We start from the raw sequence: 14,669 nt of genomic DNA, 5'->3' as shown, positions 1-14,669 counted from the left end.
TAGAGATGGGGTTTCACCATGTTGGCTGGAATGGTCTCGATCTCCTGATCTCGTGATCCGCCTGCCTCGGCCTCCCAAAGTGCTCAGATTACAGGCGTGAGCCACCACACCCAGCCTCAGTTTCTGTTTTTAATAGAGCTGAGCCCAATTTAGAATTACAGCACATACCACTCTTGTATCTATACCAGTTGTGTCTCCTGACATCCAAACAACGTCACCCAACCCTTTCCACCCTCCTTCCCTTTGGAATATCCCCACTCCTTTGAAGACCCCCAATAAGCATCTTGGCTATGGAAGGCAATAGAAATGAAAGAGGATCCTTGGCACACTAGCCCCTGTTGAAGAAACACAGAAAACTGAGAGCAGTTTAGCATGTGACCCACGCAAGGACTTTATTTGTTAATAACTCAAGCAGGGAAGAATACAGATACATACAGTCTTTCTTCCTGTATATCACCAGGTAATTGCCCAAGGTTTTGGTCTTTACCAAAAGTCGTCATCCTGTCCAATTTATCTTCCAAAAGAACATAAAATTAGTTTTTTTGTTTGTTTGTTTTTGAGACAGAGTTTTGGTCTTGTTGCCCAGGCTAGAGTACAATGGCGCGATCTCGGCTCGCTGCAACCTCCGCCTCCTGGGTTCAAGTGATTCTCCTATCTCAGCCTCCCAAGTAGCCGGGATTACAGGCGACAGCCACCATGCCCGGCTAATATTTTGTATTTTTAGTAGAGACGGGGTTTCACCATGTTGGTCAGGCTGGTCTTGAACTCCTTACCTCAGGTGATCCACCCACCTCAGCTTCCCAAAGTGCTGGAATTACAGGCTTTGAGTCACTGCACCCGGCCTCTAAAATTAGCTCTTTTACCTTTCCCCTAGGTCATCAGAAAGAACAAAAGTCCAAAGCTATGTGATGATGTTTCAGTCTTTTATGTATCCCTTCTACTCTGCGTTCAGACTGGAATCCTGTTAGAAGAATGTGAGTAATGAGGCTACATTTCCTATTGACCCAGCTGTTTATAAACAAAGCTCTTCCTTCTAGGAAAGGCAGTGACATTTAAATTGCTGCAAATTATCAGCCTCGACTCATCTGAATTTCTCTCATCTGAATTTCATCTGAACACTATGCTACTCATTCAGGAAATGGGAACCACAAGAAGTTTCCCTTTTTTTCAAATTGCCTCCAGATGTGGCATACAGAGGAATCTTTATTAAAATATCACACAGTAGCCAGGGCTCCATAATTTCTTCTGTCACCTTGGTCAGAAGATGAATAACAAACCAGTGATTGTAGAAAAAAGCTCTGGGTGTTGTCTGCAAAGGCCTCACCCAGCTTCCATAGGCTCCAGCCACCTTACCTCAACTTGTCTTTTTTCCATAGTGCCTTATTACACTATATCATTTATTTATTTATTATATTCGCTGTTAATTGCCTGTCTCATCTGCTAGAATGCAAACTCCCCAAAGGCAGGGATCTTGTTTTGTTCACTAATATACCTCAAGGGCCTAGAACAGTGCCTCGCACACTGCGCTTGCTCAAATAAGTGTTTATTGAGTGAATGAATTAAAAAGCCAATCTCATTAGAGCAAGATCTCTAGCCCTGACCTCAAAATTGATACGAATGCCACATGTCCTATTCTATATAGGCCCCTAAAGTGTCATAGGAATCCCAATATTATTTCCAAATACCCTTCACTTTCTCTCACCCCCTATCCTGCTTCTCTTCCCAAAGCACCTATTTTTATCAATGATAACACAATCTGTTAGCCCTTACACTAAAATTCTTGTTCTTCCTGTTCCTTTTACCTCTTTTTTAATCCCCCAGGTCACTAATTTATCAAATTCCTGAAGATGCTTCCTTTCAAATATCTCCAATTTGTCCCTTCCTCTCTATTCTCATTGCCCTTGTCTACACAATTATCACCTCAAATAGACTCTTAATTGGCTTCCTAGCTCCTAGTCTCTCCCTCCTACAGGTTCTTTTGCATATCATAAGCATTGTTTTGATCACAGCTGTTCTCTTCCAAAGCCGTCTGTGATCCGGCCCACCTAGCAAACCCTACCTCCCTGAGTGGTCAAATGGTCAGGAGTTAAGTCTTGAAAAAATAGAAAGTGTTGCTGACGCAAATGAGTTCCTGTGTGTAGGGCGAAGAAAAGGGGCCAGAGACAAGACCATAACTGCCAGGCAAAAGCATTTTGAACTCCGTCCTGGGAGACATGAAGGACAAACTGTTGGAAGAGGTCTAGATCAAGGGAACAACGGATGAAAAGGGTGATTTACGAAGCATAATCTGGTGAATGGGTTAGAGGTGCCTTTTGAGGGAAGACTGACTGGAGCCAGAATTCATAGATAATAATCAAAAATCAAAGATATTTGATTATTAATTCAACGGTTACCTACTGAGTGCCCATGATATCGCAGGCAGTGTTCAAGGTCCTGGGGATGCAGCAGGGAACAGTAATTTCTTGGGAGTCCAGGAAGAGATAGAGAGACAGCACTGAAGAAGCCACCCACAGCCCTCTCTCCTTGGGTTCGCCTGGCTACTTTTCCTGGCCCCAGACAATCTCTCAGATTTAAAATAAGCTGCTAGCCAGGCTAGTCATCACTACACCAATTCTCTTGCTCAAAGATGTTGCTCTTGAAGAACTGTACCACAGATTAGCTAGGAAAAATGAAGGAAATGTTTCCTCTCAGTCAAGAGTCAACAAACTTTTTCTGTAAATGGCCAAATAGTAAATATTTTAGGCTTGCGTAACCTGCAGTCTTGGTCACAACTACTCAACTCCGTCATTGTAGCACAAAAGTAGCTACAGACAAGTAACAAGAGAACATGGGTATGTTCCAATAAAAGTTTATTTATAAAAATAGGTAGAAGGGGCCGGGCGCGGTGGCTCACACCTGTAATCTTAGCACTTTGAGAGGCCGAGGAGGGCAGATCACAAGGTCAGGAGTTTGAGACCAGCCTGACCAACATGGTGATACCCTGTCTCTACTAAAAATACAAAAATTAGCCAGGCATGGTGGCATGCGCCTATAATCCCAGCTACTCAGGAATCTGAGGCAGGGGAATGACTTGATCATGGGAGGCAGAGGTTTCAGTGAGCCGAGATTGTGCCACTGCCCTCCAGCCTGGGCAACAGAGTGAGATTCTATCTCAAAAAATAAAAAAATTAAAAAAAAAAAATAAGTAGAGGACAGTTCACTGACCTCTGCCCTAAGATACCATGATATTTTTAAATTGAATGCTGAGTTATAATTAAGAGAGGCAGCGTTAGGAAGGATATAAAAAGAATCAGTTTGGGAGTGCAGAAAGCTGGAATATAATCCTAGCTTTACAACACACTATGAGGTATTAGGAAACTAAACCTGTATCTTAATGCCTAAAATGAGAAATAGCACAGCAAAGTGGCCTACACAGTCAGAGAGCTTGGGTTCAAATTCCAGCTCTGTCACTTTCTACCTTTGTAATACTGGGGTTCAGAAAACAATGCCCCAAAATGAAGTCCTCAGCAGCAGCTTCAGAAGCAAAAGGTTTTTTCTGACCACCTTCTCCCATTCTCCTGTCTCTTAGTCCCATTCTCCCCCTAGGCCAGCCATAGAAACCAGAATCTTTTTTCCCCAAGGTGGGTCATACAAACCAAAACAGCTTTCCCCAAAACTAGTCATAAAACCTAAAAAGATTTTATGTAGAAACTGGCCATAAAGAAATTATCTGACCTACTTTGTTGGATTATAGGTCATAAGACCCCCATTCCAGGGAGGGCCCTACCCACACCCAGAAGGAAGGAATACTTGCTCAGAGGGGCCAAGATGAATCTTGACAGAGAAGCCTTGCTGGGTTTCCCTATGCATTTTGTTAGCATTAGATCATACACTTTATTTTTTTATTTATTTGTTTATTTATTTTTTGAGACAGGGTCTCACTCTGTGGCCCAGGCTGGAGTGCAGTGGTGTAATTTCAGCTCACTGCAGCCTCGACCTCCTGGGCTCAGGTGATCCTCCCCCATGCACCTCCCAAGTAGGTGGGACTACAGGCATGCACCACCGTTCCCAGCTAAATTTTTTTGTATTTGTAGAGATGGGGTTTCTCCATGTTGCCCAGGCTGGTCTCAAACTCCTGAGCTCAAGTGATCCACCTGCCTCAGCCTCCCAAAGTATTGGGATTTACAGATGTGTGCCATCATGCCCAGCTTGTCTGATTATATTAGATATTTCTACACAGCTATCCATACTTTGTTAAACCTAAGCATAAAAATGGACAATTTCTTCTGTATCTTGGGGTCTTCAGTCTTTCTGTTTGTTTTTGTTTGTCTGTTTTTAAGAAAGGGTCTTGCTCTGTTGCCCAGGCTGGAGTGCTGTGGTGGTCATAGCTCACTACAGCCTCAAACTCCTGAGTTCAAATGATCCCCCCCCTTCAGTCCCACATGTAGCTGGGGTCACAGGTGCACACCACCATGCCGGGCTTATTTTTCTTCTTTTTAGTAAAGACAAGGTCTTACCATGTTGCTCAGGCTGGTTTTGAACTCCTTGGCCTCAAATGATCCTCCCACCTCAGCCTCCCAAAGTGCTGGAATTGCAGGTGTGAGCCACAGCACCTGGCTAGATCTTCATCCTGAAGGCTCCCATGTAAACACATTAAATAAATTTGTATGTCTTTTCTCCAATTAATCAATCTGCCTCATGTCAGTGATTTTTCAGTGAACTTAAGGGGCTAAAGGCCATGTCCCCCTCTGTGGTCTTGGGCAGGCCTCTTAGTCTCTCTGAGCTCCTCTATTGTTTTTCCTGGGCATAAAAAATATCACCTTCCTCACTGAGAGGATTAAATGAGATCCTGTATATCAAGTGCCTGGCACAAGGTAAGCACTCGATCATTGTTATCTATCATCATTATTATATTACCATGAAATTTCCCAAGGGGTGGTTATTGAGACAGTATGTGAAAGTATTCATTTTGTTATCTCAGAGATTAAAAACAGAGAGGACTTGCTCTGTTTTTACACTCCTGCACTGCCTAAATATTTTTCACACAACCACAGGAAGCTGAAAAGTCACCTTGTAAGCCAGCCACTGCTTTTTCAGATGATTGCCTTTAAGTGGCTTTCAAATTCTGAAGATTATCATGCATAATGTATTATGCTTATGCCAGGATTAAATTTTTTGCGTTGATTTTCTTCCTGCCTCCATCAAGGATTTTGTTGGACGGAACTTCATCTCAGGAGGAGGCTGCTTTTGCTTCTCCACACTGTGAGTACAAAGAGTTTATTTTAGGGTTAGTGTCCTTAAATCAATTAATGTGATTTTTTTGTCTCCAATTACAGACAAGTTAAAATTCTCCAGTACACCCTAGACTTCCCCAGCATCCCAATCAGTCCAACAGCTCTGGGAGGAAATTGAGGACTGGGTTATAGGTAGTTCCTTTTAGCATACCCTGTCCTCCCAGGGAATTGGTGCCAGGTCTCAAGAAAGAAAGCAGGTTCATGACCCTTAGGAAACTCTTCCTATCTAAGGCACTGTGACTAGTTTAATTTGAATACATGCATAACTTTTCAAAGTATAAATATATATATATATATATATTTGTTGTTGTTGTCTTGTACATATCAAGAATAATATTGCTCCCTCCAAAGTACCCTAAAGCAAAGGTGGTCTTCTTTGAGTGAGAATCTCTAGGACTGTCTTTGTTATCTGTTGTAGTTTATTCAAATGTGTCGCAGAAATCTTCATGGTTATTTACGTAGTGATTTTTTGAGCTGTGGGCATAGACCGTTTCCTCTGGTCAGGTAATCATTAGTCAGCACAGCAGCCTTCTCTTTGCCAGCTCAGAGAATAGCAGGCTGCATTACAGGTTGTCTCCTTCTACGAGACAATTGGAGCCCCCGTATAAGTTGTGCTCTTTGATAGTTATGCTCTTAATCAGCCGCAGGGGCAAAGGCAGTAAACAGTAATTAATATGCAAATTTGCAAGTAACCTGCCTCTGTGCTGAGGCTTCTTTGTTTGTTTGTACAGTCTTGGACAAACTGGGGTTTGTCTTATTCGTAATTAGCAGGATAAATATAAAATTATGACATTAATTGTTAGCTAGCTTTTGAAAAATGGTAGTATACCCCTGCTGTGCCTGAGATGCTGCAGCTCAGTAGGGGGTTCCTTCAAAAATGAATTTTAAAATGCCAAAATACCTATTTTAATTAAAAGGCAAACACTGAAATGAGTTTGGCACTTCAGAAATCATAGTTACCGGGCAACAAATCATCGATGCATATATTAACAATTAGTATTTCTACGTTAGTTGAACTTATCCCAGTGCAAAAAGAGAGGATCACTCTTTCTAATAATAATAACGAAGAGTAATATTTATTAAGTGCTCTGCACCGGTTACTGTGCTAAGCACTTTTCTTGCATTATTTCAGTGACTCTTCACAACAGCTAAGCTAGGTGGTGCTATTAATATCCACATACAGATGTGGAAGTTGAAGCTTTAGATAGGTTTTCTAAAGATAAGCTTTTCTGGTTCTATTCTCTAATTGTGGTATCCTCATGACTACCTACAGCTCCCATTTCTTTTCTAGTTCTCCCTTCTCTGAGAAGTCTACCATTTAGCTACTTTCAACTAATTCTTCATCAGCAAGCTGATGATCACCCAAACCATATCTCTAGCTCTGACCTGTCTCTTAAATTCTAGTCCACAAAAGATTGTCACTTCTGCTACCGACTAAAGTCCAGATTTCGTAGCCTGACATTGAAGACTCTCCACAGTCTGGCCCAGCTACTTTCTAACTTTTATTTCCCATTTTACCCTTTCATTATTCAATTCAGCTCCCAAGGCACTATATTTGTCCCCGTGGGTGAGGTGGGGTAGCAAAAAGGGGAAAGTGAAATTTTAAAAAGCACTTATTGTCAAGGAGTTTGGTGGTGGAGGGTTAGAGGAGAGAATTTGAAGGAAGCAAAGATCAAATTCCAAACTACAGATTTTTGATTGCCCTGTAGGTAGAAAAGTAGAAATAGGAAACCAGGGCCTCTCTCTTGGTAACACAGCCCAGTGCCTTAAATATCACATAATGCCCACAAAACGCTTGATAAGGATTTTCTTCCAACCCGATCTATATATCCCTAGAAGCAATTTCTTTCCTCCCAAGTCCTAGCTCGACGTTGCCTCACCCAGAAAGCCTTCCCCTGCTTCTCCAGAGCAGACTCAGGCATCCTTCTGCTCCACTAGTACCCTACAGCCATCCTTTGCCAATTACAGGATGATATCACACCTTGGTGTAACAATGTGTTTGTCGGGACTGTCTCCCTACTAGGCTACAGTGAGCACTCTGAGGTTAGAAAGAGGGTCATTTCCCTTTGTGTCTCATGCCTAGCACAGGGCTTGGCACCCAGTTGGCACTCAGGAACAGCTGCTCTTTGCAAGCAGCCAGTGTCAGACCTGCTAACAAAGTTAAAATGCACCTTCAGAGAGGAAATTAACAATGCAAAGCAGAGGACAGTGAAAAGAGACCTGGGAGAGTAGCTGAGTAAAATCGACCCTTAGGCTGGCCTTGAGCAAATGATCTCTAAAAAACTTAGCTGACTGGTGAGGGCTAGGAATTAGAGGGGTTGCAAGATGAAGTGAAATGACTTCAGAAACCGCTCCACTCCAGGACTCTGAAACAAAACACCCTGGGCACAGCTCTGGAGGCCTAGTCTTTGAATCTGGCCACTTTGGACAGGTTTTTGGGGGAGAGGAGGAGGTGTATAATTTACTCTGGTCTTTTAGGAGACAATGAAATAATGGCTGCACTAGAAAGCAATTTCCCCACTGCTGCCTTAGTAGTCATTAGAAATCTGTGGGACCTTAACATCAATGGATGCTCAAACAGATACACACCATCAGCCTGAGAGCTGTGAGGTTTCTTTCTGGTATTGTCTGTGGCTCCAAATAGTGTGGTCAAGGCAGAAGGCAGGAGGAAGAAGTATGGGGAGATGCAAAGCATCTCCATGTTTTCTTTCTTTCTTTCTTTCTTTCTTTCTTTTTTTTTTTTGAGACGGAGTCTCACTCTGTCCCAGGCTGGAGTATGGTGGTGCAATCTCAGCTCACTGCAACCTCCACCTCCCGGGCTCAAGCTATTCTCCTGCCTCAGCATCCCGAGTAGCTGGGATTACAAGTGTGCGCCACCACGCCCAGCTAATTTTTTTTATTTTTAGTAGAGATGGGGTTTCACCACACTGGCCACACTGGTCTTGAACTCCTGACCTCGTGATCCACCCGCCTCGGCCTCCCAAAGTGCTGGGATTACAGGTGTGAGCCACTGCGCCCAGCCTTTTGTTTGTTTTTTTTTTTCATTTGTTGTTGTTGTTGTTTTAAGACAGTCTCTCTCTGTCGCCCAGGCTGGAGTGCAATGGCGTGATCTCAGCTCACTGCAACCTCCTCCACCTCCAGGGTTCAAGAGATTCTCATTCCTCAGCCTCCCGAGTAGCTGGGAGTACAGGTGTGTGCCACCACACCCAGCTAATTTTTGTATTATTAGTAGAGATGGGGTTTCACCACGTTGGCCAGGCTGATCTCGAACACCTGACCTCAGGTGATCCGCCTGCCTCAGCCTCCCAAAGTGCTGGGATTACAGGTGTGAGCCACCACACCCAGCTGCATCTCCACGTTTTCAATATGCCTTCAACCTCCCCCTCCTCCCTCCATAAGACCCTCCCCAATTAGCCACAGAAGATTGCCACAGCATCAGTTATCAGTTATCAAAGGGTAGGAGATTGTCCCAAAACACACACTTTAGGGCTATAGCTTGAAAGAGTCCTGGGCCATTCTCCTAGGACTCAGCCCTCCTCCGTAGTGCTGACCTAGCCACTTTGTTCTCTAGTTTTCCAGGCTTCTACCCCAGCTCTTTCTAGAGCCTTTGCACAGAGTGCAAGGCACAATGCAGTGGGAACCGAGGAGAAGAAGCCAGAGGGTGTTTGGGAGAAAGCATCTATTGATTCAACTTCTGCCACCTACAGCAGCTACAGTCTGAATTCTCATTCTTCTGCCCTGTCCCCATACTCGTCATCCAGAACAGGTCTGCTTTTATTATTTTTATTTTTCGATGTTTCACATAAAAGTTTATTTTTAAAAAGAAGGAGAGTTCTGTTTAAAAAGAGAGAGAGCAGAGAGCAGAAAACAAAAACAAAAACAAACAAAAAAAACCTATGACTCTAACATCACTCATGAATCAGGCAATCAGGCCGGGTGCCGTGGCTCACACCTATAATCCCAGCACTTTGGGAGGCCAAGGCGGATGGATCACTTGAGGTCAGGAGTTCGAGACCAGCATGGGCAACATGGTGAAACCCCATCTCTACAAATACAAAAATTTGCTGGGTGTGGTGGTGTATGCCTGCAGTCTCAGCTGCTCGGGAGGTTGAGGCATGAGAATTGCTTGAACCCAAAATGTAGAGGTTGCAGTGAGCTGAGATCACATCAGTGCACTCAAGCCTGGGCAACAGAGCAGGACTCTGTCTCTAAATAAATAAATATAAGAAATAAAATAACAAAATTAAAATATATATAAAAAATCAGACAATCACGTGTAGTAGATAAGAGGAGGGATTGAAGGCCAAACAGCCAGCCAGGGCTAGATCCTGGCTTTGTCATTTACTTGCTGCATAACTTTGTGCAAGTTACTTCATTTTTAGTCCCTGTTCCTTAGTTTATTTATCTGAAAAATGTGGCTAATGATCTTGCCTCCCTCACCAGGTTGTTGTGAAACTTTTACTATCATTAGAACCTGTCCTCCACAGGGGCAAGGATTTTTTTTTTTTTTCCTGTTTTGTTCATTTCTGTATCCCAAGCACCTAAAACAGTCTCTGGCACATAGAAAGTACTCAATAAATAATTGTTGAATGGATTGAATGAACACATTTTGCAACTGTCATTCCTTGTGGTTTTGGAAGCCACAAAATAATATTACTTCCTTTGCTCCTGCTCCTATATATTGGTCCCTGATCTTCTGTGTCCTGCAGCCTGTAAAAGCGATGCTTCAATAAAGAACATGACCTGGGAGAAAAGGCTCTGCATGAGAAGGATGAGAAACATTCTGGGACAAGCTTCTATATCTGCGGCCTCAGTTTCCCCTCACTATAAAATTCTAGGGTTGGGCTGGGCTCAGCGGCTTACGCCTGTAGTCCCAGCATTTTGGAAGGCTCAGGTAGGCGGATCATCTGAGGTCAGGAGTTCGAGACCAGCCTGGCCAACATGGTGAAACCCCATCTCTACTAAAAATATAAAAATTAGCCAGGTATGGTGGCGGGCACCTGTAATCCCAGCTAGTCTGGAGGCTAAGGCAGGAGAATCACTTGAACCTGAGAAGTGGAGGTTGCAGTGAGCTGAGCTTGTGCCACTTTAGTCCAGCCTGGGCGACAGAGCAAGACGCCGTCTCAATAAATAAATAAATAAATTCATTCATTCATTCATTCATTCATTCATTCATTCATTCATTCTAGGGTTGGAAGCAGAAGATGCAAGTACATGACTCAGCTAGGTGACCGACCATAAAAGATACCTGATCACAGGCTGGAAGTGAAACTAGATGGCTAGGCTGGGTGCAGTGGCTCAGTGCCTGTAATCCCAGAACTTCGGAAGGCCAAGGCAGGTGGATCACTTGAGGTCATGAGTTTGAGACCAGACTGGCCAACATGGTGAAACCCCATTTCTACCAAAAAAAAAAAAAAAAAAAAAAAATTAGCCGGGAGTAGTGGCGAGTGCCCTGTAGTCCCAGCTACTCAGGAGTCTGAGGCAGGAGACTCACCTGAACCCTGGAGGCAGAGGTTGCAGTGAGCGAGATTGTGCCACTGCATTCCAGCCTGGGTGAAAGAGTGAGACTCTGTCTCAAAAAAGAAAAGAAAAAAAAAAAGAAAGAAAGTAAAAAAGAAACTAGATGGCTAATTTGGTAAAAATAGGTAGGCTCACAGAGTCATGGTCCCAGAAAATAATCATAAACATTTCCCAAAGAGCCATCAAAAATTATTCGAAAATCTGAAATTCTTTTCTCAAATCACAGTATGCTGCTTCTCCATTACAACTGATTAAATGTTTTCATATAATTGTCACTCAAAATTCCATGAAGGAAAGGGATATCGACCTGAAGATTTAAGAGCTCTTTTAAAGAAAGACTTCCTTGCCTCTCTGAAAACCTATCAAACCTGTGGATTCCATGTGGGCACAAAGTGAGGATGCCCATGAATGCTGCCCCTCACCTAGGAAAGAAGCTCATCAATGCAACCACACACTCAAGATTCATTACTGTTAGTTCAGGTGAAATTACATGTATTAGTAATTTCAGATTAGATTGTTTACATAATAACAATTACTATTGAAATGTGCCTGTGCGGTTGACACCCATGAATAATGGAGAAGCACACACCATACTTAGCACACATGATAGCCTTTTATCCAGGCATTCAAGAAAAGACTGAGGAATGGTACAAATTATTATTGGTAGTAGGGCAAACAATAGTGCCTCACTGGACAATTGCATGTTAGTGAAGCCTAGCAAAGAAGCCAGTCTCCATTCTCCCCTTGCAATAAGCTGTACCTGACATTTAGGAGTAATGGTTTACTCCAAAACACCCTCAAATCACTTTTGAAACTTGCACAGCTCTGCTCTGGGGGATATAGAATTTCCTTTTTTTTTTTTTTGTTTTTGTTTTTGTTTACATTAGGAACTTGGCCTTTCCTTTTAATTATGGTACCTATGCTTAGTGGGGCTTCAGCATACTGTAGACCTTGTCATCACTTCATAATAGAAAGCAACCTTCTCACCTGCCATAATCAGGCTTTCCAATTCCATAGATGTAGGTATGTTAGCGGTCTGAAGCTTACTCTGAGAATGCAGAGATCTTGGCATTTAAGCCTAGTGTAACACTTCTGACCTAGGTTTCTCCCACATTTGGAGGTTTATCAGTCCTTATTTGTCAGATTTGTGATGTGCCCTAGCTGAAGTGGAAGCTCTCCTGTCGCTTTCTAGCCTCTCTCTCTCTTTCCATATGCTGTGAACTCTGTCTAGCATCTTTTGAGCATTCATTCTTTCATTCTTTAAGCAGTCCTTGAGCACCTACTAGGAGTCAGGCATTGTGCACAGCACTGAAAAATGCAGCTCTTGATCTCCTTCTGGTGGCCACTGTCTCTGCTATTGCTTCTTTCCTCCCTCCATCAACCTGGACATTAGTAGTCCAACCTTTACTTTATTTCTTCATTATTATTATGTTAATAGTACATGCTCTTTGAAGAACAAATAGGATAGACAGATAGAAAAAAAGATTTTTGAAATTTGAAATCATTTAATCATTACTTTTTCTCTCCAGGAAAGCAGAGATCATAATGCAAGATACAACATAAAAGGGGCAAAGAGCTATTTATCTTGTTTAACTTTTTTTTTTTTTTTTTTGAGACAGAGTCTCACTCCATCACCCAGGCTGGAATGCAGTGGTGCAATCTCGGCTCACTGCAACCTCTGCCTCCAGGGTTCAAGTGATTCTCCTGTATTTTCACTCTGTATTTTCAGTGTCTGCCGTGTCACACCTCATAGTATGTGATATGCATGTGAGGTGAATAGAGTTCTCATGTTAATCCACGTTAAACATGACAGACAACTGGTGACACTCTGTCTCTCTTCTCCTGAACCTTTCCATGTGACACAAAACCAACACTTCTTTCTTAAAGACATGTGCTTGGCACTCACTGATAAAACAAAGAGCACCATGACACAAGCAAGCAAGGGCTACTGACTCCTGATTTCAGGTGGTGGCAGGGCAAGTATTTGAAACTGCTGCCCTACTGGCCACTTGGTGTGCCAACTATTTGTGCCGTGGCCAGTGCCAGAGCCTGGGAGATGCTGGGGTCAATGAGAAACATAGGATGTATGGACACCGCAGTGTATAACATATGTGAGAAAGTCTAGAGATTCAGTTCTTTTTTTTTTTCTTTTGAGATGGAGTCTCGCTCTTGTAGCCCAGGCTGGAGTGCAGTGGCACAGTCGCAGCTCACGGCAACCTCTGCCTCCCAGACTCAAGCGATTCTCCTGCCTCAGCCTCCCAAGTAGCTGGGATTACAGGCACAGGCCACCATGCCTGGCTAATTTTTGTATTTTTAGTAGAGACAGGGTTTCACCATGTTGGCCAGGCTGGTCTTGAACTCCTCACCACAAGTGATCCACCTGCCTCGGCCTCCCAAAGTGCTGGGATTACAGGTGTGAGCCACCATGCCCAGCCAAGATTAAGTCCTTACATAGTGATTTTGCCATTTACTGTAAATCTACACTTATTTATTTTATTGATAATGTGTTTATATGCATTAAATCCTCTGACAGCCATGAGAGCTATAGAACGAAATAGAAATCAATAGAGGTGAAATTTAATGAAAAATTAAGTACTAAACATCCAATTTAAGAAAGTTAATAGTGAACATGTTTCTTGGACAAAAAGTTTGTTGACATTTGTCGTTCTCCATCGGGGTCATAGTGATACCATTGCCTACATGAGAATCAAAAGACTAAGTCTGTCAAGGAAGCAAAGGTATCAATGGTTAATAGTTATTTTTAAGAATGTGCTGGCAGAAAAGTTAACCACTAAAGCTTCAGGAGGTCCATTTACATATCACTCTGAAGCTTGACTTTTTGTTTCAATCAAATGAATGTTCTTCTAGACATATTTTAATGTATTTTTCCATTTTAAGTTTCCCTGTGTACATATAAAAAGTAAAACAAGAGATGTTATGTATTGTTTCCATTAACAGAATCACAGTTAATTATCACCAGTTTTATGTCAGCATCATCATTTACTTTATTTATTTATTTTTGTTTTTGAGACAAAGTCTCTCTCCGTCACCCAGGATGAAGTGCAGTGACACTATCTCAGCTCACTGCAACTTCCGCCTCCCAGGTTCAAGTGATTCTCCTGCCTCAGCTTCCCAAGTAGCTGGGATTACAGGCATGTGCCACCATGCCCAGCTAATGTTTGTATTTTTAGTAGAGACGGGGTTTCACCATGTTGGCCAGGCTGGTCTTGAACTCCTGGCCTCAAGTGATCCACCCACCTTGGCCTCCCAAAGTGCTGGGATTACAGGCGTGACCCCCCATGCCCAGCTTGAAATATTTACTTTAAATAGAGACAAAAATATAGCACTTGTGAAAATATTTGTGGTGAAGTATTCAAGTTGAAAATTAAATATTTCATTTTTGAAAATTCAAATAAAAAATTAAACTGAAAATGTGTATATTTTTAGCAGAATTCATTCTGAGTTTACCAAGTGCCTCAGCACCTGTACAGAGTTATTTTCTCAGACAAGAATCAACTAAAGGTGATAACCATTTCAAAATGTATTATAACCCTAAAATGCAATCTTTAAAATGAGTTGAGCAATTATGTGTAAAAAATTAATTTATAGCCTGGGCAACGCAGCAAAACCTTGTCTCTACAAAAAATACAAAAAGTTAGCCTGGCGTGGTGTCATGCATCTGTAGTCCCAGCTACTCAGGAGGCTGAAGTGGGAGGATCACTGAGCCTGGGAGGTCAAGGCTTCAGTGCGTCAAGATCACGCCACTGCACTCCAGCTTGGGCACCCTGTCTCAAAAAAAAATTTAATTTAATAAGACCATATTGAAAAAATTTATTTATCAGAAAAATACCACTAAGGCCAGGTACGTGGCTTGCA

The sequence above is a fragment of the Pongo abelii genome, chromosome 15 (assembly GCF_028885655.2).
Source record: "Pongo abelii isolate AG06213 chromosome 15, NHGRI_mPonAbe1-v2.0_pri, whole genome shotgun sequence".
NCBI lineage: Eukaryota > Metazoa > Chordata > Mammalia > Primates > Hominidae > Pongo > Pongo abelii.
This window is presented reverse-complemented; position numbering follows the sequence as displayed.